The 22,566-nt window shown below is 43.4% G+C and overlaps 1 long non-coding RNA gene across 1 annotated transcript; it reads left to right on the top strand.

Annotated features, from left to right (window-relative positions):
• Positions 1-7,386: 7,386 nt before the first annotated feature.
• On the top strand, positions 7,387-11,798 carry LOC118498637. The gene is made up of 4 exons (XR_004901116.1): positions 7,387-7,502; positions 8,390-8,397; positions 11,363-11,367; positions 11,787-11,798. It is a non-coding gene; the product is annotated as an uncharacterized LOC118498637 (long non-coding RNA).
• Positions 11,799-22,566: the final 10,768 nt, after the last annotated feature.

The raw sequence follows: 22,566 nt of genomic DNA, 5'->3' as shown, positions 1-22,566 counted from the left end.
GAAAGAGGAGATATCACCACCAATACAACAGAAATACAAAGGATTGTAAAAACAAAAATCCCATTTGATACAGCAACAAGAAAAATAAAGTACGTAGGAATAAATCTAACTAAGGAGATAAAAGACCTGTACTCAGAAAGCAATTCAACACTAAATAAAAAACTTAAGGAAGACACAAACAAATGGAAGCATGCACCATGCTCATGGATTGGAATAATTAACATATCAAAATGTCCACACTACCCAAAGTGATTTATATATTCAAGTGCAACCACTGTTGAAGTATCCGTCACCTATTTCACAAATATGGAAATAAAAACATTTCAGAAATGTGTATGGAACTATAAATGACCACAATTAGTTGCAGCGATTTTGAGAAAGAAGAACAAAACAGAAGGGATCACAATACTTGATATCAAACTGTATTACAAGGTCACTGTAATCAAAATAGACTGGTACTAGCATAAAAACATGTGCATAGACCAATGGAACAGAACAGGGAGCCCAGAAATAAACCAAGTCTCTATGGTCAATTAATATTTGACAAAGGGGAAGCAGTATAAAATGGAGAGGGAAAAAAAAAAAAAAAAACATCTTCAACACATGGCATTGGGAGATCTGACAGCTATATGCAAAAAAAAAAATAAATAAAATAAACTCAATCACCAACTTACACCATACACAAAAATAAACTCAAGGTGGATAAAAGACTTAAATATAAGTCATGGCACCTTAAAAGTCCTAGAGGAAACATTGGCAGGAAAATCTCAGACATTCCATGCAGCAATGTCTTCAAGGATATGTCCCCTAAAGCAAGGGACATAAAGGAAAGAATAAACAAATGGGGCTTCATGAAATTAAAAAGCATCTGCATAGCTAAAGAAAACAGCATTAAAATGAAAAAAAGGACCAACTTTATGGGAAAACATATTTGCCTGTTCTTAATGTCAGCGTCTTTGGTTATATTTTGCTTGTTTGATTGTTTTGTTGATTAGGCCCCTCTTAAATGTAACATTGTATGGTCTTTGTCTTTCACTGAATTGAGAACAGGCTGGCAGTGACCAGATGGGAGAGGAGAGGGAATTTAAGGGGGAAAGTTTGAAGGGTGTGCAGGAACAGTTATAAAGGGCACATAGACAATAACAGGGGTGGGTGGGAATGGGAGGAAGGTGGGAAGGGTTGGGGACTTGGCTAGGGTGGAGGGAAAGACAGAAGACTGTACTTAAACAATAATTAAAAAAAAAACATATTTGCCAATGATAACTCGGAAAAGGGTTTGAATTCCAAAATATATAAAGAACTCACAGGACTCCATTCCAGGAAGACAAAAAAAAAGTGGGCAAAATATTTGAACAGACATTTTTCCAAGGAGGACATTGTGAGGGCTCAGAGAAATATAAAAAGATACTCAGCATCATTATCCATCAGAGGGATGCAAATTAAAACCACAATGAGATACCACCTAACACCAGTCAGAATGGCCATCATAAACAAATCAGCAAACAAGTGTGGGAGAGAATGTGGAGAGAAGGGAAAGCTAGTGTACTGTTGGTGGGGATACAAACTGATGCAGCCACTGTGGAAAACAGTATGAAATTTCCCAAGAAAACTAAAAATAAAACTGCCTTTGACCCAGCAGTTCCATTGTTTGGATCATACCCTAAGAGCCCTGCAACACCAATCCAAAAGAACCTATGCACACCAATGTTGATAGCAGCACAGTTTACAACAGCCAAGCGCCAAAAGAAACCTAAGTGCCCATCAGCAAATGAATGGATCAAAAAACTATGGTACATTTACACAGTGGAATTCTATGCAGCAGAGAGAAAGAAGGAGCTCCTACTCTTTGCAACAGCATGGATGGAACTGGAGAGCATTATGCTAAGTTAAATAAGCCAGGTGGTGAGGCTCAAATACCATATGATCTCACATTTAACTGGAACATAATCAATGGCAGAAAAAAAAAAGCAAACAGAATATAACTGGAGACACTGAAGTTAAGAACAATCTAACAATAGCCAGAGGTGAAGGGGGGGGAGGCAGTGAGGAGAAGAGTTTGCAGGGACTACTATTAAGGACAGATGGACAAAACCAAGGGGAAGGGTGGAAGCAAGGGAGGGAGGTTGGTTTGGCTGGGGTTGGGGGTGGATGGGGAATGTAGACAACTGTAATTGAACAACAATAATGTAAATACAAATAAATAAAAAGCCTTCAACTATATACAATGGAATATCACTTGGCCACTAAAAACAGCCAAGTCTTACCATTTTCAAAAGCATGGATGGACCTAGAGGGTATTATGTTGTTACAGGGTGCAGCCAAGAGGGGAGGTGCCCAAATAGGCATTTGAAATGGGGTCCAGAACTTAAGGTGTCCAGGAGATTTTAAGATGTCTCCATCCCCCACCCCAGAGTGTGGGTTGGGGGAAGGGACAAATGAAGCAGGGCCATTGAGAGCTGTTTTGCATAGCAACAGCCTTGCAGCTAACCTCTGGGTTGGTCATTTAACATATCTATAGCCTTTGGCTGGTTGCATAGATATGTTAAGTAGCTGTGATCAGCTCTAAGACAGGGGAACAGAAGTAACTTCCCCACCTAGATGTAACTGGGGGGGCAGGTCCCCTGAGTTACAGCGCCTGCGTGGGAGCTCAGAGATGATTGGCTCCAGGACATGGGGCCACACCTGCCCAGACTCATGATGGCAGCCCAGTAAAGCTAGAAGGACACAAGTTCCGGCTTGTGAAGCCAAGTGTGGGAGGAGTCGGAAATGGGGCTGCAGAGGAAGATTGGCCGTGGGGATTTAAAACCCAGATTTGGTGGCCATTGCGGAGCAGAACCACGTGCAGCCCTGAAGGGAGAACCATACTGCTTTAGGAAGGAGAACCATGCTGCTTTAGGAAGGAGAGCCATGCACAGCCCTGAGAAGGAGAGCCATGCACAGCCCTGAGAGGAGGAGAACCATGCTGCTTTAGGAAGGAGAGTCGTGCGCAGCCCTGAGAAGGAGAACCGTGCTGCTTTAGAGAGGAGAACTATGCTGCATTAGAGAGAGAGCCACACAGCTTTAGCAGAGTGGAGACTCCCGCATCCCAGAGAAAGAGAACCACGCGACAGCCCTGGAGGAGAGAACCACGTGGCCTGGCAGAGTGGGGACCCCCACAGCTTGAGAAGGGGGAACCACCACCTGGTTTTAGCAGAGATCCCGGTGACTCAGCCGAGGGTGCCGGGAACCCAGGGAGGTCTCCCAGTCGAGATCGAGTACTAACTGGGAAGAACCAGGGACTACCTAAGCTATGGACTTCTATTTCCTTTCCCGATACGGTACTCTGGACTGGGCAAAGGGGGGAGGAAGGAAGGACTGTGTCTGTTTGTGGGTGTTTTTAGGGACTTTGGGATTTTGGTGAAGACATTAGGTCACTACTTTAAGTTTGTATAGCATTAAATAAATGTTTCCTTTCCTTTTCACAAATCTCTGGCATTGAGAGACATCGTTCCTCTGGCGGTGGACATAACAGACCCGGGGCCTTCTTTCAATAATAGTATATCATCCCAGCCCCCCCTTGTTGTGTTCTGTAACAATGTTAAGTGAAATAATTCAGTCAGAAAAAGACAAATACCACATGATTTCACCCATGTCTGAAATATAAAGAACAATATAAATGAAAAAGCAAAACATAAACAGGCTCATATATAACATAAAAAATACTGATGGTCTCCAGGGAAGAGGGGAGTCAGGGGACTGGGTGAAAAAGGTGGAGACATTGATAAGTACAGATTGATAGTACAAAATAGCCACAAGGATGTAAATACAGCACAGGGAATATACTCATTAATATTGTAAGAAGTATGTATGGTGTCTATTTGATACTGGAATATCAGGGGAACATTTTGTAAAATATGTGATTGACTAACCATTATGCTGTACAAGTGAAATAACACAAAATAATATTGAATGTGAACTGTAATTAAAAAAAAAGACAAACTAACAAGAAAAATATCTAAAAAATGAATTGGACAAGAGGTAACTGCAAATATGCTATTTACCAAGCTTGATGGCACACGAGAAACACAGTCAAGGGGGCTATTTCTAAAGCATTTTTATGGGTGGATTTTAAGAAACTGACCACAGTGAAGGATTTATTAACATACTAGGTGCAGCATTTTGAAGACACATTGACCCAGGAATGAGACATCCAGGTATTAAAGCTCAGAACAAGTCCACAGTGTAACTTTGTCAATTAAAGGTGGGATCTCAATGAGGATCTCGTACTATGGGGGCTCATTCCTCAGTGGGAGAGGCTATGTAAGCACAGAGCTCAGGGCCTTCAGAGGGGGCACGTTCCTTACAGCATGGGTTAGCACTTAGACTCTCTGATTCCCCGTGAGCATGATTTCTGTGTCCTCTATCTTCTCTCACGTGGGGTCAAGTCTTCAGCTATGAGACACTCTGTCTCATGTATATGCAAATGAGAGGTGGTAGTCTAGATTAAATATGGGTCAATTTGTGTCCCGAGAGCATCACCCACAGCCTCACCCTCTGCTACAGAAATCCTGATTGCACAGCCCTTTACCATGGACTGGAGCTGGGGAGCCTTTTTCCTGGTTGCAGTTCCTACAGGAAGGGACTCCTTTGTTCCTGGGTTTAGAAGGGGACCACGGACAGTAAAGTGGAATTTTCAACTACCACTGCCTCCTCTCCACAGGTGTCCATGCTAGGTGCAGCTGGCAAAGTCAGAGATGGAGTGAGGACACCTGGGACCTCAGTGAAGTTTCCTGTAAGGCTTCTGGATACACCCTCATTAGCCACTGGTTTCAGTGGTTGTGACAAGCCCCAGGAAATGGGTTTCAGTAAATGGGACACACTGACAGTGAAGATAGTGAAGTAAATCGCACAGAAGTCCTATGGCAGAGTCACCATGCTTGCAGATATGTCCACGAGGACAGCCTGCATGCAGCTGAGCAGCTTGAGAGCCAAGTTCACATCCCTAGATTACTGTGTGCGATATGAACTGTGATGACCATGCCACAGACCCTAAGAAGTGGGGAAGCTGAATAGGACTGAGGAGACGATAGGGCAATGGGCCTCCTGACCTCTTCACAAACAGTCAGGATGTGAGACCAGGACTGATGCTGCCATGGGCATATCAGTAATGCAGAGAAAGGTTTCAAGAGACCCGATGCACTGCGAGGAAGTGTCAGGGAACATGCTCCTGAAAGTCCCCCTGTTTTTCATTCTGATTTTGCAGGGGACACATTGGGAGCCTCCTTGTCCTCTGAATGTGGCAGTTCATCAAAGTTTCACCTGGGAATCCTTGCTTGGGGTTATTTTGAGTATTTGGACTGCAGTGTCTCATAGCAAGCTCCAAATACTAAGTTCCCTTCTTCTGAACAAAGGAATTGTGCTTGGGGAAAAGGAAGCAAGGGAAGTCAGAGGAATATCTATGCTCTTGTCTCTGACCAAGTTTCACACAGATCACTCTGTGGCAGCAACGTCAAAGGTTGACAGCTGGTCCAGATTTCAACACAGTGTATAACATCAGTGTGTTTTTCAGTCCCCCCTCAGGGAGAGATCCTAAAATTTCTACTCATATGAGACCACAGCCTTGGACAGTACTGAAGTCATCACACAGCAGGGAGCAACATAGGGACAGTCTCTATGTCTCCCACATCCAGCATGTACTGTGTTCCTATGAAAACTGAATTAATCACACACACGACACTGACCTCTATACCCATTATTTTCTTGGGCAGTCTAGAGGTCAGAGTGAATGTGTCAGTGGAATCGAGGTTCATTCACTGTGCATGATAATCCATTGCCTTGCAGGGAGTTCCTTTCCCCATGTTTCACATTGATACCCTCAGTGCATCAGGTTAAAGTTCAGTGGATGCCAACCAGGTACAAACTTAGTGACAGACTCCCAAGGGTCACATGCACACGTGAATTGGGACAGTGAGAGGGATAGAGGAGATGGTTCTTCTGAAATTAACTATCAAAGAACCAGAGGGACCACCATACTCCCTCTCCTGCTCCCTGATTAGAGCTGCATCATATGTCCATATACACACAGACCCTGATGGTGAGTATCGGCCTGGACTGCCACTGAGAACAGTTTAATGTAAAATTAGATTCAACAGCTCCAGGAATGGGAGGTTATTTAAATGATCCTTCCATCCAGTGATGAATGGACAAATAAAACCTATGATCTTCATATCAATTATGAGTTTATTTGTATCGCTTATTTTCTGTTAGTGGTTCACATCAAGGTTTTCCATAATTAAAATTCTAACATCTGAAACTACTTACTACCCAGTTTCTACCTACAACCTCAACAAATCACACCTAATCATGACTGAGTTTCTTCTGTGTCCCGAGTGTTTGAACTAGGCATTACCAGAGTCAAGAGGATAAAAGCGAAAGTCAGGCAGTGATGCTGCTGCATTTTTAGCAGTGAACTCTACTGTATGAACATGACCCAGGAGCTCTGTCTGCTTCTCTGCTGAGTTGACACTTCTGTATCCCAGTGATCCACAAAGAAGCTCTACTTCCTCTAACACTGAGTTTCTGAACTGCATGGGCACAATCTGTTCTTAATCCATGCTCTGATCACTTTCTAAGGGAAAGAGGTTCACATGGAATGCCTCATCTCCTGAACTCTAACCTACTCCACTTTTAATTCTCCCTCTGGACATAAGGGTTGGACTCTCTTAGTGTGATCATTACTAGTGACTTTCAAAGGCATATATCAATTTAAATCTCTGTATTTTATGACAATTTACTTTCCTAGCTCACATACCCATCTCCTGGAGCTGTTGGGGCAGTGGATACATTATAAATTCAAATGTAGGGAGTAATTGTTAACAGACATGACCCTTAGCCATGTCACTGTCTTGGACCATGTACTTCATGTAACTGTCCAACATCAGAGCTCCTTATATAGCACGGGAACATGCAAATAGGGCCCCTATGCTCATGAAAAGCAGCCCAGCCCTGACCCTGCAGCTCTTGGACAGAATTAGATCCCAGGATTCCAAGGTGTCCCCAGTCCCTGAACATGGCAAGAACACAGAGCACTCACCATGGAGTTTGGGCTCAGCTGGGTTTTCTCCATTGCCATTTTAAAAGGTAATTTATGGAGAATGAGAGACACTGAGTATGTGAATGGATATGTCTGTGTGAAATAGTGACAGTTTCCTGATCTGACATCTTTGTGTTTGCAGGTGTCCAGCTGGTGGAGTCTGGGGGAGGCCTAGTGAGGCCTGCGGGCTCTCTGAGACGGTCCTGTGTAGCCTCTGGTTTCATAATCAGTGGCCATGATATGAGCTGGATCTGACAGGCTCCAGGAAAGTGGCTGGAGTTGCTCTCACACATTAGTAGTAGTGATAGCATACACTACATCAACTCAGTGAAGGGTAGACTCACCACCTCCAGAGACAATGACAAGAATGAGCTCTACCTGCAAATGAACAACCTGAGAGCTGAGGACACAGCTCTATATTACTGTGCAAGTGACACAGTGAGGGGAAGTCAGGGTGATCCCACACCAAAACCTCCCTGAAGGAGACAAGAGGGCTGGGCTGTAGGGGACACTGAGTGCACGGACAGTGTGCTCAGGGCTTACTGAGCACAAGGATAAGCTTTGGAGCAGCTGCAGATGCAGTATAAGGGATGCTTTCCTGGCAGGTGTGGGGTTTACTCTCCACACAGAAGTTTCACTCTGGGAACCCCCCTCCCTTGATGTTTCTGTGTTTACCTACACAGTAGGTATCTGAATTACAAAGACTTGTTATCATCAGAGGAAATCATTCTCACATACTCCAAAGCCAGTTGCATACATTTGCTTACTCCTATTTTAATGAATCACCAATGAATCATCAAATCTTCTAAAGTACATCAGCTGAATCCAACCAGAGGCTTTGGGTCAAAGAGTGCAGCATCCCCACATAGTTCAGAGTCCAAAAACAGTCAGCAGAAGGACACATGCATGCTGCACAGGAGGCATCCTAGTAGTATGAACCCGATACCAAGGTCAAAGGATCTGATGGTTATGGTCACTGACTCCACATCCAGGAACCACTAGCATTTGACATTATATGGAGGTATAAGGACCCCCATTTTTCCATGGTATGGGTGTCTAGGGCTATGATGTCACGCACAGAGGGATAGTATAAAAGTCTGCCACTTCATTGAAGAGCCTGTTGAGAGCAGGGTAGACTGTTTAATGCCTTAGGGATGTTTCATAACCTGTTTCAGGTTCATGTTGTTCATCTTCAACAAGGTTGAAAATCGTCCTGATCACGGGAGGGTTCTGTGTGGTTTCTATCCCCCATCTGCAACAAACTAGTGAGATTCCCTACTTTGAGTTCAGATTTCCCATGTGTTTGCACAGTAGGAGAGAGAGGGGTGAATTTTAACATGTCAACATCAAACATCAAAACCTACAGCCTAACTACACATTCCAATGAATGATTAGGAAACAGGAATGAGAACATGGAGCTGCCTACCATTATGGGTAGAAAATGATTTTAGCCCTAGACAATGAGAATAATGGTTATATGTAAGCAAGAAGGAAAATGATAATAAATTATATGGTATCTTAGTTCAAAGTCCAAGGTGGGACCTGTCCACTCTACAAGATTGTCAGTTGTTCTGAAGGGCTGTAATATCCATTCTGCTCCCAAAGTTGAGAACCTTCCACAGACTTATGGGTATCCTTAGCTTGGGGAACTCTAGTGGAGTAGCCTTCGACCTGGGTGGAGTCATGATTTTATTCATTTGTTGTTTCTATGAGCTGGTGTTTGTGTCACTCAGAAACCCCCATAGGAAAACCTGAAGCTCTTATGTGATGACATTAGGGCATGGGACCTTGGGGTGTCTGTCCTAAGGTGGAGCTCTCATGAACAGAATCAACATCTTCATTACAGAGGACAGAGGAATCTGCCTTTCCCCATCCACCCTCTGCCATAATAGCAAAATATATATATATATATATATATATATATATATATATATATATATATATATATATATATATATATAGCAGTTTAGGAATTGAGTTGTTACTAGACATAAAATCTGCCAGCACTTATTATTGGATTTCCCTCCAACAGATCTGTGAGAAATACATGTCTGTTGTTGGCAATGATTCGGTCCACAGTGCTTTGCTACAGCCTCCAGGATGGATTAAGGTTTTAGTGTAGCATGACCACAAGGGCTGACTCCCTGGATATTCACTGCCATAGGTGTTGTAAAAAGTACAGCATGGGTTTCCTTCAAGTGATGTTCAAGGGCAGTTTCCCTCTGGGTTTTTTTTTTTTTTTACTATATAAACATTCTCCAGGTTGAAGGACACAGGAAGCCCCTAAACGCACATAGCAGGGAGGAAGCATTAGAAGTGAGTATAATCCATAACCCCTTTTAGTATTTTTCACATTGCATGGGACTAGGTGCAGGTTTCACTGGAGATAAAATCCATAAATGCTGGGTTCTCCCAGGGACCGTGTCACAAGATACGAGTGATGTGAACTTGAAGGTGTAGATATTAAGACAATTCAGGAGGAGCATTGGCCGAGAGGAGTTGAGGCTTCACTTAGGTTTGATCATTTTAATTAACTATGTCATGTTTTCAAATATCCCAGAGATTTTATATAAAAATGACAGTGTGACGTTTGGATCAGGGTAACCTCTTACTCAATAATCATTAGTGTGCTGTGCACACCTCATTAACTTGATGTCACAGTCAGTAAGCCATTGTGGGGAGAGGGGAACGTGGCTGAGCACAGAGGGTGCCCAGGGAAGTTAAAATGCACTACCTGTGTTTATAACTTCCTCTCAATCTCTTTCTTGATGACGATGGACTCTCAGTGCCCAGACATATAATGGGCAAGGATTATATCCTGAAAGCACACAGAGCAGCCCTTCCAGTGACCACTGACCTCAGGCATAGAAAGCTGGCAGTGAGTATGTGCCTCCCTCTCTGTGTCAACACATGGGCAAGGTCAAACAGATGATTTATTCTGAGCTGAATAGCATGAAACACAGTGCATGTGGAACATCACTATGCTTTACATTGTGTTAAACTGATCAATGGTACAAATTAGCAACAGCAATGATAACTCTACAACATGCCATAACCACCATGTTATAAAAGTCTTCACTAACACAATGACGGTGCATGTCCCTCTGAGTTGAGTGGGGCCCTCACCCACAGACCTCATGTCTCTGTCCCTAAGGGATGGAGCACATGCAAGTGGATGCTCCATGTGCTGTTAAACTCAGCCCCACAACTGTCCATGCACCTCTGGGAGAGCAGCCCCAGTCTCTGGATCTCTGCAGTTTGTAACCACTCCTGCAGTTAACACAGAGAAAGCACCAAGCACTTTGGGCTGAGATGGGAACTTGCTCAGATGCTTTTCCATGTAACATTATGAAGAATCTGGGAATTTGGGTTTGTGAATGTGCTGCTCCTAATGAGAATATTTTGTCTGCAGGTGCCCAATATGAGTTTTAGGTGAGGGATTCTAGGGGGCACCTGAGACAACCTGGGAGTCTCTGAAACTCTGCTCCGGCAGTTCTGGAGTCCTATTCAGTGACAATTATATAACGTGGATTGGCCAGCCTCCAGGGAAGAGACTGGAGTGGGTAGGTGTTACGAGAAAAAAAAAATCTAACAGTCAAACAGCAGAACGCATTGCATCAGTGAAAGACTGTGTCACCATCACAAGAGACAATTCCAAAAGCACCACCTATGTGCAAATGAGATCCAAGGACACAGCCTTGTATTAATGCACAGGAGGCACAGAGACTGGAAGTCAGTGCGGGCACAGACACAGTTATTTTGGCAGGAGGAGTTGAAACTAACAGGTGGCACAGAGGGCTCATGGGTTGTGCAGGAGTGGGACACATAGAGATTAAGGCTAGGTTTTATCTCTGGCCCAGGAGCTTCCTCTTCATCTGACACTGGACATGTAGGTACCTAAGAAAGCAGTCACCACCATGAGTCTATGTGGATGTGTCTTCTCTATGCAAATGCACTAGGTGGGCTTATGTAATTTTTAACAGAGGGATTCTTCCCCTAAGTTGCTTTATTGGGGGATTGGTGTTTGTTTTAATTTGGCTGGATCATAAACTATCCCAAGGTCTGTCTGGAAGTCATTTCTTGGTTTGTACAATAGTGTGTTTGCAGGTGAACTTAGCCTTTGAACTGGTGGCATAGAAAATCTGATTCCACTAATGTAGGTGGGCACCATCCACTCACTGAGGAACTGAGTGGAACAAAATCAACCCCTTATCCTTTGCCCTGGAATCTGGAGCTGGGACACAGGTCTTCCCCTGCCCTGGGCACCCTGGTCCTCAGCATTCAAACCAGGCTTAGTTAACAAAGCAGCTCCCCTATGTTTGCTGCCTGTAATCCCAGCTCATGAGCCTTTGAGATGTCTCACAGTCACAATGAGGACATTGAATCTTTATAAATGTAAATGAAAATGCACATACTGTGGGTCAGCTTCTCTAGAGAACCAGGAAAAATGGTATGACAAAACAGAGCATGTCCAAGTTTTCCCATCAGAGCCCACACAACTGTTGATGTGAATCAGTACAGGGCACATGGCACACAATGTGAGGGAATGGAAAGCACATGCTTTGACAGAGCCAGGGGAAGAAACTGGTTTAGGGTCATTTCTCAATGTGGTGGGAGAGAGGACTTCTGTTTACAATGGCTTGTATGGTTTCAATCTTCCAATGGTATCTAAGGGGAGACCATACCTTCTTATCTGATTTCCTGTGTGGGGCAGCTGGAGAAGAGGCAGGAATAAACCACCAATTGTCAGTGGTGAAACGTGAAAGAAAATAGAGTCTGACCACCCCTCCCACCTAACAGTTAAAAAAAAAAAAGAAAGAAAAAACAGAAATGGGATAAGGAGTCACTATGTTTGGAGAACCACCACGTGTATAAAATTGAAAAGCATGATTATAAGTAAATGATAATGGAGATGAAAAAGATGATGATAATGATGATGATGGGCTGAGGCAGAGATATCGGTCCTATGAAACTATTGCTCCTCCTCCAGACACCATCACCATGGTTCCTCCAGGTGGGGATGTTTTGTCTTCCCTGTAACTCATGGTACATTTTGTAAATGAAGCCCCGGTGAATTAGGGACCTTGTGTGATCCATGCTGTAACCAGGCCAGTAAAAAACCAAAGATAACCACGTCTGACTACCTGGACTTATGACATTGTTACCTTCTTTAACAGACACACTAAAACTATGTATGTGGGTGAAAAGGAATCCCCTTTCTACCCCTGTGCAATGAATGACATGTTTCTTATTTCTGTTGAATGGTACCTGCAGAATTCTAAAGTTCCCCTTCCTAACCAACTTGTGTTTATAATCACTTAGCTATTCTATAAGATGATATAATATGTCTCTATCGTGTCCTACACTTCCTTCTGGGTCTTCACTTAAAAAGCCTTTACACCCATATGTCTAGTTACACTCAGCTCATGAACATGGGGCATATTCCTGTATGTGACTCAAATGAAGTCCAGTAACCTCCCCTTTTCCAGTTCCAAAGCCACTTCCAGATTTGTGGGTAATTTTTTTCAGCAACCTTCCACTGCTCATACCTGACACTGTACTAGTCCCTACAGCTGCTTTAACTAACAGACATAGACATTGGAGGCTGACCAATTTGTTTTTTTTTTCTTTTTTTTAAGAATTCTCAGCCCTGGCTGGCATAGCTCAGTGGACTGAGTGAGGGCTTTGAACCAAAGTGTTGAAGGTTCGATTCCCAGCCAGGGTACATGCCTGGGTGGCAGGCTATAACCCCCAGCAACCACACATTGATTTTTTTCTCTATCTCTATTTCTCTCCCTTCCCTCTCTAAAAATAAATAAATAAAATCTTTAAAAAATACTCAATAGAGAACCAATTAAAACAATGATAATTTAAACATTGTTAAAATTTAATAGATTTGACTCAACAAATACCCACTAAACCAATAAAAAGAGAAATGTGAAAATGAAGAATATATTTCCACATCATAATTCTGATGTAATAAACTATTTATTATACATCAAGAATATTATATGACATGTGGGCTCTCCCAGCATCTTCTGACCATTGTGCCCATTTCCAGAAGCAGGGTTGAGGGAGGCTGGGAGTGGGGGTTTACTGTCAGGATTGAAGTTCCCCTTTCTGTGAGCAAATCTGTGCTAGGAATTCTCCTGATTTCCATACTTCTGAACCCCAGCCTCACTGACAATACTAGACAGGAAAAAAAAAAAAAAAACAGGTCAGTTAATCCACTCCATAGTCACTTCCACATATGAAGAACTGTGAGTTGTGTACATACATAATCACTGTTCCCAAATTTAATCTTTTCTGCATAAAAACATGATTATTTCTGATGTGGTTAGTTTCAAGTCTCAAATGTGTCTCAGGCTCTCATAAGGAAGGACTCTGCACAGGGAGATGTACATACACTCACAAAACTTCCAACATCTAGAATCAAGAATGTTCAGGCTGTTTGTATTTTGGAGTAAGCTTCCCAGATCCAAATCATGTGAAATGTGTAGGAAACAAGATGTTGAAAACAACTCTGCTTTTCTAAACTTTATATGGCAAAGTGAATCTTACTCATATTTAAATTATAACATAAAAACTTTAAAATTGTGAATATAGTACAATCTGGGATTCACAAACCGACTGGAGAATGGTAATAAAACATTTTTAAGGTTTTTTTTTTTTTTAATAAATCAATACAGGGTCCATTAAAGAAAATATTTATAAATTGGACTTCACTAAAAGTAAATCCATTTCTCACACCAAAGAGTCAATTAAGGGGATTAAAAGACAAATATAAACTTGATGAGTATATTTCCAAATGATAAGTCTGATGGAAGAGAGGACTTACTGTACATTAAGAAGCTTATGTGTTGTATGGGAGATCAGAGCACCACTTAACCACAGTCACCATCGCCTAAAACAGATCATACGGAGGCTGGGAAAAAGTGTTTCATGTCAGGGTCGAAGATGATTTTCCTGTGAGAAAATCTTTGCTAAAATCATCTTCCTTTTTTCCTACCTATGAACCTCTACATCTTTGACTACTCTAGACTGAGAAAACAAGTTAGTTAAGCCACTGCAATAAACCTTTCAAAGTATAAAAAGTATCCATTGTCCCAATGCATAGTTACTATCATTATTTCTAATCATTCTCCATGTAAATACGTGCTTATTTCTCATGTCATTGGTTTAGGGTCTCTGTAATATGCCATGTGTATGCAAAAGGAGAGAGAATGTAAAGGGAGATGTGGACACAATCAAAATCTTTCAACAAATAAAATAAATCGTGAGCCTCTCTTGATTTTTGATGGTCTATGACTGTGTTTAAGTGTCTCAGGTAAAACTAGTGTCAAAGGTAAAGAAAAATATTAAAAACTGGTTGCTTTCCTTCTAAATTTGTACACCAAGGTACATTATATGCATTTTAAATTACAGTTATAGATATTTTGGGCTCTGGCTGGTTTATCTAAGTGTATTGAGCTCCAGATGTGAACCAAAGTTCAATTCCAAGTCAGGGAACATCCTGGGTTGCAGGCCAGGACTCCAGTGGAGGATGTTTCAGAGTAAACCAGACACTGCTGTGTCTCTCTCTTTATGCCTCCCTTCCCTTATCTGAAAAAAAAAATGAAATCTTAGCAAATGAAAAGTAGTTGTAATTATACACATCTAAGAGTGTTGGGTTAGAGAAAGTATCTGGACAAATGGTAATCTCACTTGAATCTGTTTGAAAGATTCATGATAATTTGAAAGTGCCCCACACTGAACTAGTTTACCATTTGTTCTTATGCTCAGCAAGGTGAGGCTGTCTTTTTATCATATTCCAATGTGTCTCATGAAAGAGGGATCCCTAGTCCCTGATATGTATGATGAGTGAGTTCAATAGAAGAACTGTTCCCATAGAGGTCCCAGAATGAACAAGTTCCCTGATCTCAGTCTCACCATATTTATATTGGACAGGCTGATCCATATGAACATTTCTCTTCCAGCACCAGGATAAATCCCCTGGGCTGGCACCTGGGGCTATGGGGGCTCCTGGCATCTACTCTAAAAGGGTTGAAGTCCCTGGAGAAGAGTGAGCTGTGCTCTAGCAGAATATGTGACTGCTGGTTCTTCTCCTGTGCCTGGTGACAGCCACCCAGGCTGAGTGTCTCAGATGACAAACACAGGTCTATAGGATGGCGATGATTGAATGTTACTGACAGGGACTGATGTCACTTGTCACCAGGTGGCCTGTCACAGATGCAGCTGCAGAAGTCAGGCCAGGATGGTGAAGGTCTTATTGACTATATCCTTCACCTGAGTTGTCTCTGGATTCTCTTTATTGAGCAATTATATGCACTACACCTACCAAGCTTCAGGAAAGGGACTGCAGTGGGCCATGGTATGTAGAATGTTAGAAGCACAATTGAGAACACATTGATGAAATTGAAACTCAGCATCATCAGAGTCACCTTGAAAAGCTAAGATTATTAAACATTGGTCAGCCTGAGATCCAAGGATACAACCATGTGCTACTGTGTGATACACACAGTGAGGGGAAGTTGGTATGAGCCCAGGCAAAAGCTGCTGTGCAGGAGGGACTATGCCCACCAGGGGAGCTCAGGGTCCCTTAACACAAGGACAATCCCAGGAGCAGGTGCAGTTGGAGGTTTGGGCTGGGTTCCTGGGATGTTTGTCATCCTTAAACAGTTTCCCTAGGGAACCTCTCTGGATTCCTAATTCTGCAATCACCTATGAATTCTCTGATTTATAAATGTCTACTGCAAAGACGAGAAAACTTCTGTTGTGAACCAAAGGCAGACTATCTTTCAGACACTCTTGAGCCCAATTCCAATAAATCATCAAACCTTCTGAACCGTATCAGCTGAAACAAACCAGAGGCTCTGCTGAACCCAACAGTGTGGCACACCCCCAAGATGCTCAGTATTAAAGATGGCCAGCAGCAGGAAAGGCCCATGTTGTGCAGTGGGCACCAGAGGCATATGGACCCAATGACAGGGAACAAAGTTGCCCAGTTGTGATGGTAATTGACTTGGCATCATATTCACAGCACCAGGCATAGTTAACACCATTCAGAGGCAGAGGGACCCACACAACTTGGTGTGGCTGTTCTAGATGATGACAAACACACACACCAAGGTGTCATGGAACATTTATCTTTCACATACATTTCTTAGAAGAACAAGAAAATCCCATCAGTGAGACAATCATATTTTGATAAAGCCAGGATAAGAGACTAGCTCAGGGCTGCCTCTATTTTTCTTTTGTGTTATGTGTAGGGGAAGGGGATCTGCTCACAGGGGCTTGTGTGATTTCACTCTCTCAGTGACATCAAAAGAGGAGACTCAGCCTTTCTAGTCAGATTTCCCTGTAGGGCAGATTCAGAGAGACAGTAATGAGACTCACTTGTCAGCAAACATAACATAACGTATGATTACCTATTTCACTTAATAACCAAGAAAGATGAGCAAAAAATGGGATAAAGTTCATTATGTATGAATAACAACCATGTGAACAGAGAATGTAAAAGGAGTGGTTGCATGTATGAAAATGGGGATGGAGAAGATTATGGTGGTGATGAAGATGATGATAGCGATGAGCGCTGATAGTTATGGCGATTGTTGATGAATATTTTTACTGATGGCGGTGATGATGATAAAGGTAATGGTTATGGAGATGAAAGTGATGATCACCTTGGACTGAGTCAGGGGTCTTCATTCAAGGAACTACAGCTGCTCATACAAACTCACCCTCACACTGAAACCTGCAGTCAGAGTTGACCTCTCGCCCCTGTAAGTGTTAAAAGATTTCATAGATAGTGGCCCCAATTTATTATGTAGCTTGAGTGATCCATGGTACCACAGAGATTAATGTCTGATGGAAGAACAAATTTATTATACATTAATAATGCTATATATTGTGTCTGAAGAGACCAACAGCCTCTGACCACAGAGTCCATCGACAGAAACAGGGCTGAGGGTGGCTGGGAGTAGGGGTTTCCTGTAAGGTTGGAAGGCCTCATTGCCTGTGAATGAATCTGTGCTAGGAATTCCCCTCATCCCCTCCCTCTGAACCCCAGCATCATTGACAATGGTAGACTGAGAAACAGGTCAGTTAATCAGCTGCCATAATCGTTTGACATATGAAGAATTATGGGTTGTTACACATACATAATCACCACTCTCATCCCAGTCTTTTATACATGTAAACATGTGGTTGTTTTTGCCCTGGCTGGCAGTAGTTCAGTGCGTTGAGGACAAGACTGTGAAGCAAAGGTCTCCCAGTTTCATTCCCAGCCATGGAGCAGTACTTGGGTTGTCTGCCAGGTCCCTGCTGGGGGACTTGCAAAGGGTAACTACACATTGATGGTTTTCTCCCTCTCTTTCCCCCTCCCTCCCTTATCTCTAAAACTAAATGAATTAAATATTTTAAAGTATGACTATTTTTTATGTGACTGGTTTGAAATCTCTGCAAGTTGTGCTGGGCTTGAAGAAGGAAGAGTGTGCACAGGGAGCTATAGCCAAAATAATACTTCCAACCAGAAGAATATAGAATCCCCCAACTTCTTATGTTGGGAGCTAGTTTATCAGATCAAGAAGCCATGAATGAAGAAAATATGACTTTTAAAATGAATCTGCTTTATTTTGTATCTCATACACCAAAGCATGCATTATTTAATTTAAATTATTAATATATATGAATATACATATATGTATATGTATGTACACACACACACATACACAGTGATGCCACACATGCACATTTATCTCTCAGCTCCGGGGCAAATCCTCCATGGGCTGTGGGGCTCACAGTTCCTCATCTGGGTGTTAGGTATCTATGGAAGGCATAACTCAGCTCTATAAGAGATGTGACTTTGGGTTTTCTGTACCTAGTGACAGTCTCATAGGATGAGTGTCTCAGAGTCAGACAAAGGTCTATAGCATGGTGTTTACTGTATGTGACTTACAGGGACTGATGCTCCTTGCCCCCAGTGTCCTGCCCCAGATGCAGCTGCAGGAGTCATGCCCAGGATTGGTGAATTCCTCTCTCACCTGCACCGTCTCTGGATTTTCTTTAATGAGATGATCTGTGCACTGGACCCACACGACTTCAGGGAAGAGTCTTCAGTGGTTTGCTGCTATAAAATAGTGGTGGACGTACATAGTCTAAGCCAATTTGATATCTCAACTCAGCATCACTAGGGGACACTTCCAGGACCAAGTTATTTAACACTGGATAGACTGAGAACCTGAGGGCACAGCTATGTATTGCTGCATGAGACAACAGTGAGGGCAAGTCTATTTCAGCCCAGACACAAACCTCCCTGCAGGAGACAGAAGGGCTGGCTGCAGGGGTCACTCAGGAAACCAGGAAGCATGCAGGTCCCACCAATCATAGTGTAAGTCCCCAGGGACAGGTGTGTACGTTGGTGGTAAAAATGTACTTTCTTTTGGAGCAGGAGTTTCCTCTCAAAACTCTCAGCTCCACTAGGCACAATTCTTCCCTCTTCTCTTTGAATCTATTTCCTCAGATTCTCACTGCACACAATAAATAAGGAGGCGACACTCTCCACTTGCAGATAGACAAACCACATGAAGATGACAAATCAGCATGACTGTGGATCTCTCCTTCACCAAGTCCCCCTATGTCCTGTTATTCTTTCTTGACAAAGTGAATCACACTTTCACATAAAATTATATTTTAACCTGAGCCCTCCCCTTACCTTTAGAGTGCTTGGTGTTTGCTCTAGAAGAATGAATTCTAAGTTTATATATATATATATATATATATATATATATATATATATATTATATATGCAATATTAAATCTCTTTGTGTTCATTAGAATCTCTAAAGAACCCAGATGTCCTTCTAATTTTAAAGTAAGTGAACTAGGGAGCTTCCATGAATGTAATTCTACTCAACCATGACACTAATAATCAGCTGATGAAGACATCAATGCAGGTGACTCTTAAGGATAACTCAGTGAAGAAGCAGTCAGGCTCAGAGACTACACAGTGGTATGAACTGGTGCTCACAGGTCCACCCCAGAGGAGTGATTGGCGGGGCTTTCTGTCACTCTCTTTGTTCCCAGGTGGGAAGCTGCAGTACGTGAAGTCTGACAATTCCCTCCTTCTCAGGTGGTCCTGATGAATGGATGGTTCCACACTGGGAAACAAACACCTCCAGGTTCCTGTGAATGCACGGTGTCCACCAACAGAACTGATGTTGTCCTGGAAGCAACTGTCTGCTCCAAGTGCCTCAGTCTTTGGTTCTCCCACAGGCCCAGGGCTCCAGAGCAGCTGACACTCCTCTGATTCCCATCACCTGCAATGCCTCTCACCACACCCAGGCCTCGAGCAACTCCACAAGCTGCTGGGAATGGCATCGTTTTCATGGGAACAGACCTGAAACCCTGTTTGATGGAGATTTCTAGCCTTTTCCCTTGTGGAACTCTGAGGCAGGTTATCCACCTGCCAATGGGGACAAAGATGGGTGCTCTCCATACTCAGATCTGATTACATGAAAGCTAGTGACTCCATGATCACCTGTCCTAGTTGGTGAACTCTGCTGGCAAGTCTGGGTGAGGCAGTCAGTGAACCAGAGTCCCTCAGTGCAGTGTCTAAGACAAGGCACTATCTTAGGAGTGGGGTCGACTGAGAGAATGAATCCTGCCATTTGGTTGCAATTGCCTGGAGCTCAACCTCAGCAGGCAGCATATTGGGGATGAATAAGGGACCTGAAGTCTTCTCCTCTGGAAAGGGGGCCTTGTGACCAGGAGGTGGCACCTTGGAACCTGTGCTATTGTAAACATGCCTGTGTTTAATGCATTTGCTGCAGTAGGATGGAAAGGGAGGGTGTGTGCCTTGGATATGTTGGTCTAGCTGCCCTATTGTCGGTCTTTTCTGGAGTAAATTCTTCTTCTTTATTGTCTATGTTCCAGTAGTATCATCTCCAGTCATGGTAGGACTTTAAAAGCAGTTTCTTCATTCTGACTCTAACAGAAGCACTTATAGCTCTTCATGCCTCACTCTGGAGTTGAAGTCCTGCCTGTCCTTTTATGTTGTGGTGAGAACTCCACAAGAGATCTACCCTTGACACAAACCAAATGCTAGTGGTGCTTGATAACCCCAGGTGCTGGAATGGACACCCGACCTCTAGAATCTAACCACCCTGCATCACAGGATGCTTCTTCCCTGGAAAGGCAGCTCCCCCTCCTTCTCCCACAAGTTCAGGGATACCACCATGCTGCCTTCTGCTGTGGCTTCTAACTACCTGAATTCCCACTGCATGAGGGACCATTTGATCTTTGTTCAGCATGCTTGCATCACTTCACTCAGCATGATTTCCTCAAGGAAGATCCATGCAGTTATAGAGAGCAGGTTTCCTTTTAATTTTTGAAATGATAGGGTAAAAGTAAAAGAACAAAGTGAGCCTGCAGCCAGTGCTCATTTGATATCACAAAGCAATGTTCTTTGGGAAGCATGGATCATGCAGAAGCCCTAATTCTTCTGTGTCTGGGTTGAAGGCAAGCAGTGTTTGTGAAAAAGGGAGGGATGCAGATACAGGACTAGAGGGAAGGAGCTTCCATAATTGGAGGCAAGCTAAGTTACTCTTTAGCTATAGATAGTGATGCAAAACCAGAAGATTGTCTGCAATTTTCAGTCCTGTAGTTAGGATACCTCTTCCCTGTTATCTGTGCAAACAGATATGTGAAATGCAGTGTGGGGGCCCAGTGCAAAGGTGACTGTGCTGAGTCCACACTCTGCACAGGTTGGACAAGGAAGACATGCCAGGTGGTTTGTCTGGAATGGCTGCTCCCCACTCTATTTTAACACAGCCCTTCTGCTGTCACTCCTCAGAGTATAAACACTTCACATGTGATGTGCCCACCACCAAATCCCTGAGTACACAGCACTGTGTGACTCACTTCAGGATTTAGCTCTATAGCAGATGCCCACCCTACTCCACCTCTTGGTGTAAACATCCAGTCAGGGAATACCTCCTTCCCAAGTTCCTCCACCAGTGCTGGAGGCACCACCACTACTGCCTGTGTCCGTGAGCTACAAGGACTTAGAAGATTTCACCTCTGAGGATTCACACAGTGCAGGGACCTTCCTCGTCATATTGCACGTGTTGGTGACATACATTACTGCAATGTTAACGTGGTATATGATTTATCAGATTACTGTGAATATTTTCTTAGAAAGTTTGTTTACTTGATGTAGTTCCCAAGTGTGATAACACATGATGACAACATCTACACAGAGGATAGACATGCAGTTCCTAAAATGACTTGGTGGCACACATACCTAAAACATGCTTGAGAAATCCTGCCACAGGTCTAAAGTCCTATGAAAATGTAGAATTTCTCAGTACTATCTAGGTAAGAGCCACCTTTGACATTCCACAGAGATGAAAAGCTAAGAAAGTGTCACTGTGTCATTTCCTGAAACTAAGCAAGAATGTAGTGCCTGCTGGACTGATGGATTTGTAGGACATGGAGTCCACATGAGGAACATTACTGCAGCTCCCCATGACTGGCCCTAGAGAGGACCACCTTGGAAAGGGAGCCTGAGTAATGACCAGCAGTGCCTGAGTCTCACCCATGATCCCTTGATCAGTGTCGGAATGTCAGTGAGGGTTGAACAAGAATCTCAGATTCAGGAGGAGATGGTGGTTCCTGCAGCCCCTGACAGGTGCAGCTGTGGGTCACCTGAGCTGGGTCTGTCTCCACGTGGGTTTCTGGGGTCTGAGGTGCACAAGGCAAGTGGTCAGAAGGTAAATAATCTGCAAGTATGGGGTACCAAAATGGATAAAAAATCCACTTTGCCCTCACAGCGCTGACCCTCACTCTCCTAGGAAGTCACATTGAGACCTAGAATCCATCAGTGGGCACTTCCTGTGTGCTGGGAAGAGGGTAGAAGGAAAACCTGGAGTTCATTATCTTGAGAATCATCACAGTGTTGGTGTTTTGTGTGCATGTGTCCAGTCATTGAGCAGTGGAGGTCAGTATGATTTGGGCCACATGCAGAGATTCTCAGATGGGACCTTCAAACAGAGGAACCACAACACATCAGAAGCACCCAAACTGCTGAGAATTTCTAGATTTAGGGTATCTGCTGTGTCAGTGGATCTAGAAGCTGCAGGGATGGACCCCATTTTAGTTTCATAGATCCCTGTTTGGTGTTTCCTGCAGAGTCAGGGTGTTTAATAAGGCCAGTTCTCTGTGCCTAGAGATGTGGAAGCACATGGTGTTCCAGAGGGAGCATCCAGAAGTCAGGGTGCAGCCTTTAATCCTGGAGTGATATGATGAAAAGTCCTTGCCTTGTGAGGCCAGAGAGCACCCTCCACTGCAGGGAGTGGGATGCACAACACTGGCCATGCAGGGCCCATGTGTAAAGAGGAGACCCAGGCTTTCTCATCAGGTTTCCAATGTGGATAAAATGGAGAAATAGTGGGAATGTGATGAGGGGCCCCAGCTCTTGGGATCTGCCATGTTGT

This window comes from Phyllostomus discolor (genome assembly GCF_004126475.2).
Source record: "Phyllostomus discolor isolate MPI-MPIP mPhyDis1 chromosome 15 unlocalized genomic scaffold, mPhyDis1.pri.v3 mPhyDis1_scaffold_37, whole genome shotgun sequence".
Classification (NCBI taxonomy): Eukaryota; Metazoa; Chordata; class Mammalia; order Chiroptera; family Phyllostomidae; genus Phyllostomus; species Phyllostomus discolor.
Note: the sequence above shows the minus strand (reverse complement) of the source record. Positions and strands in the feature narration are given on the sequence as shown.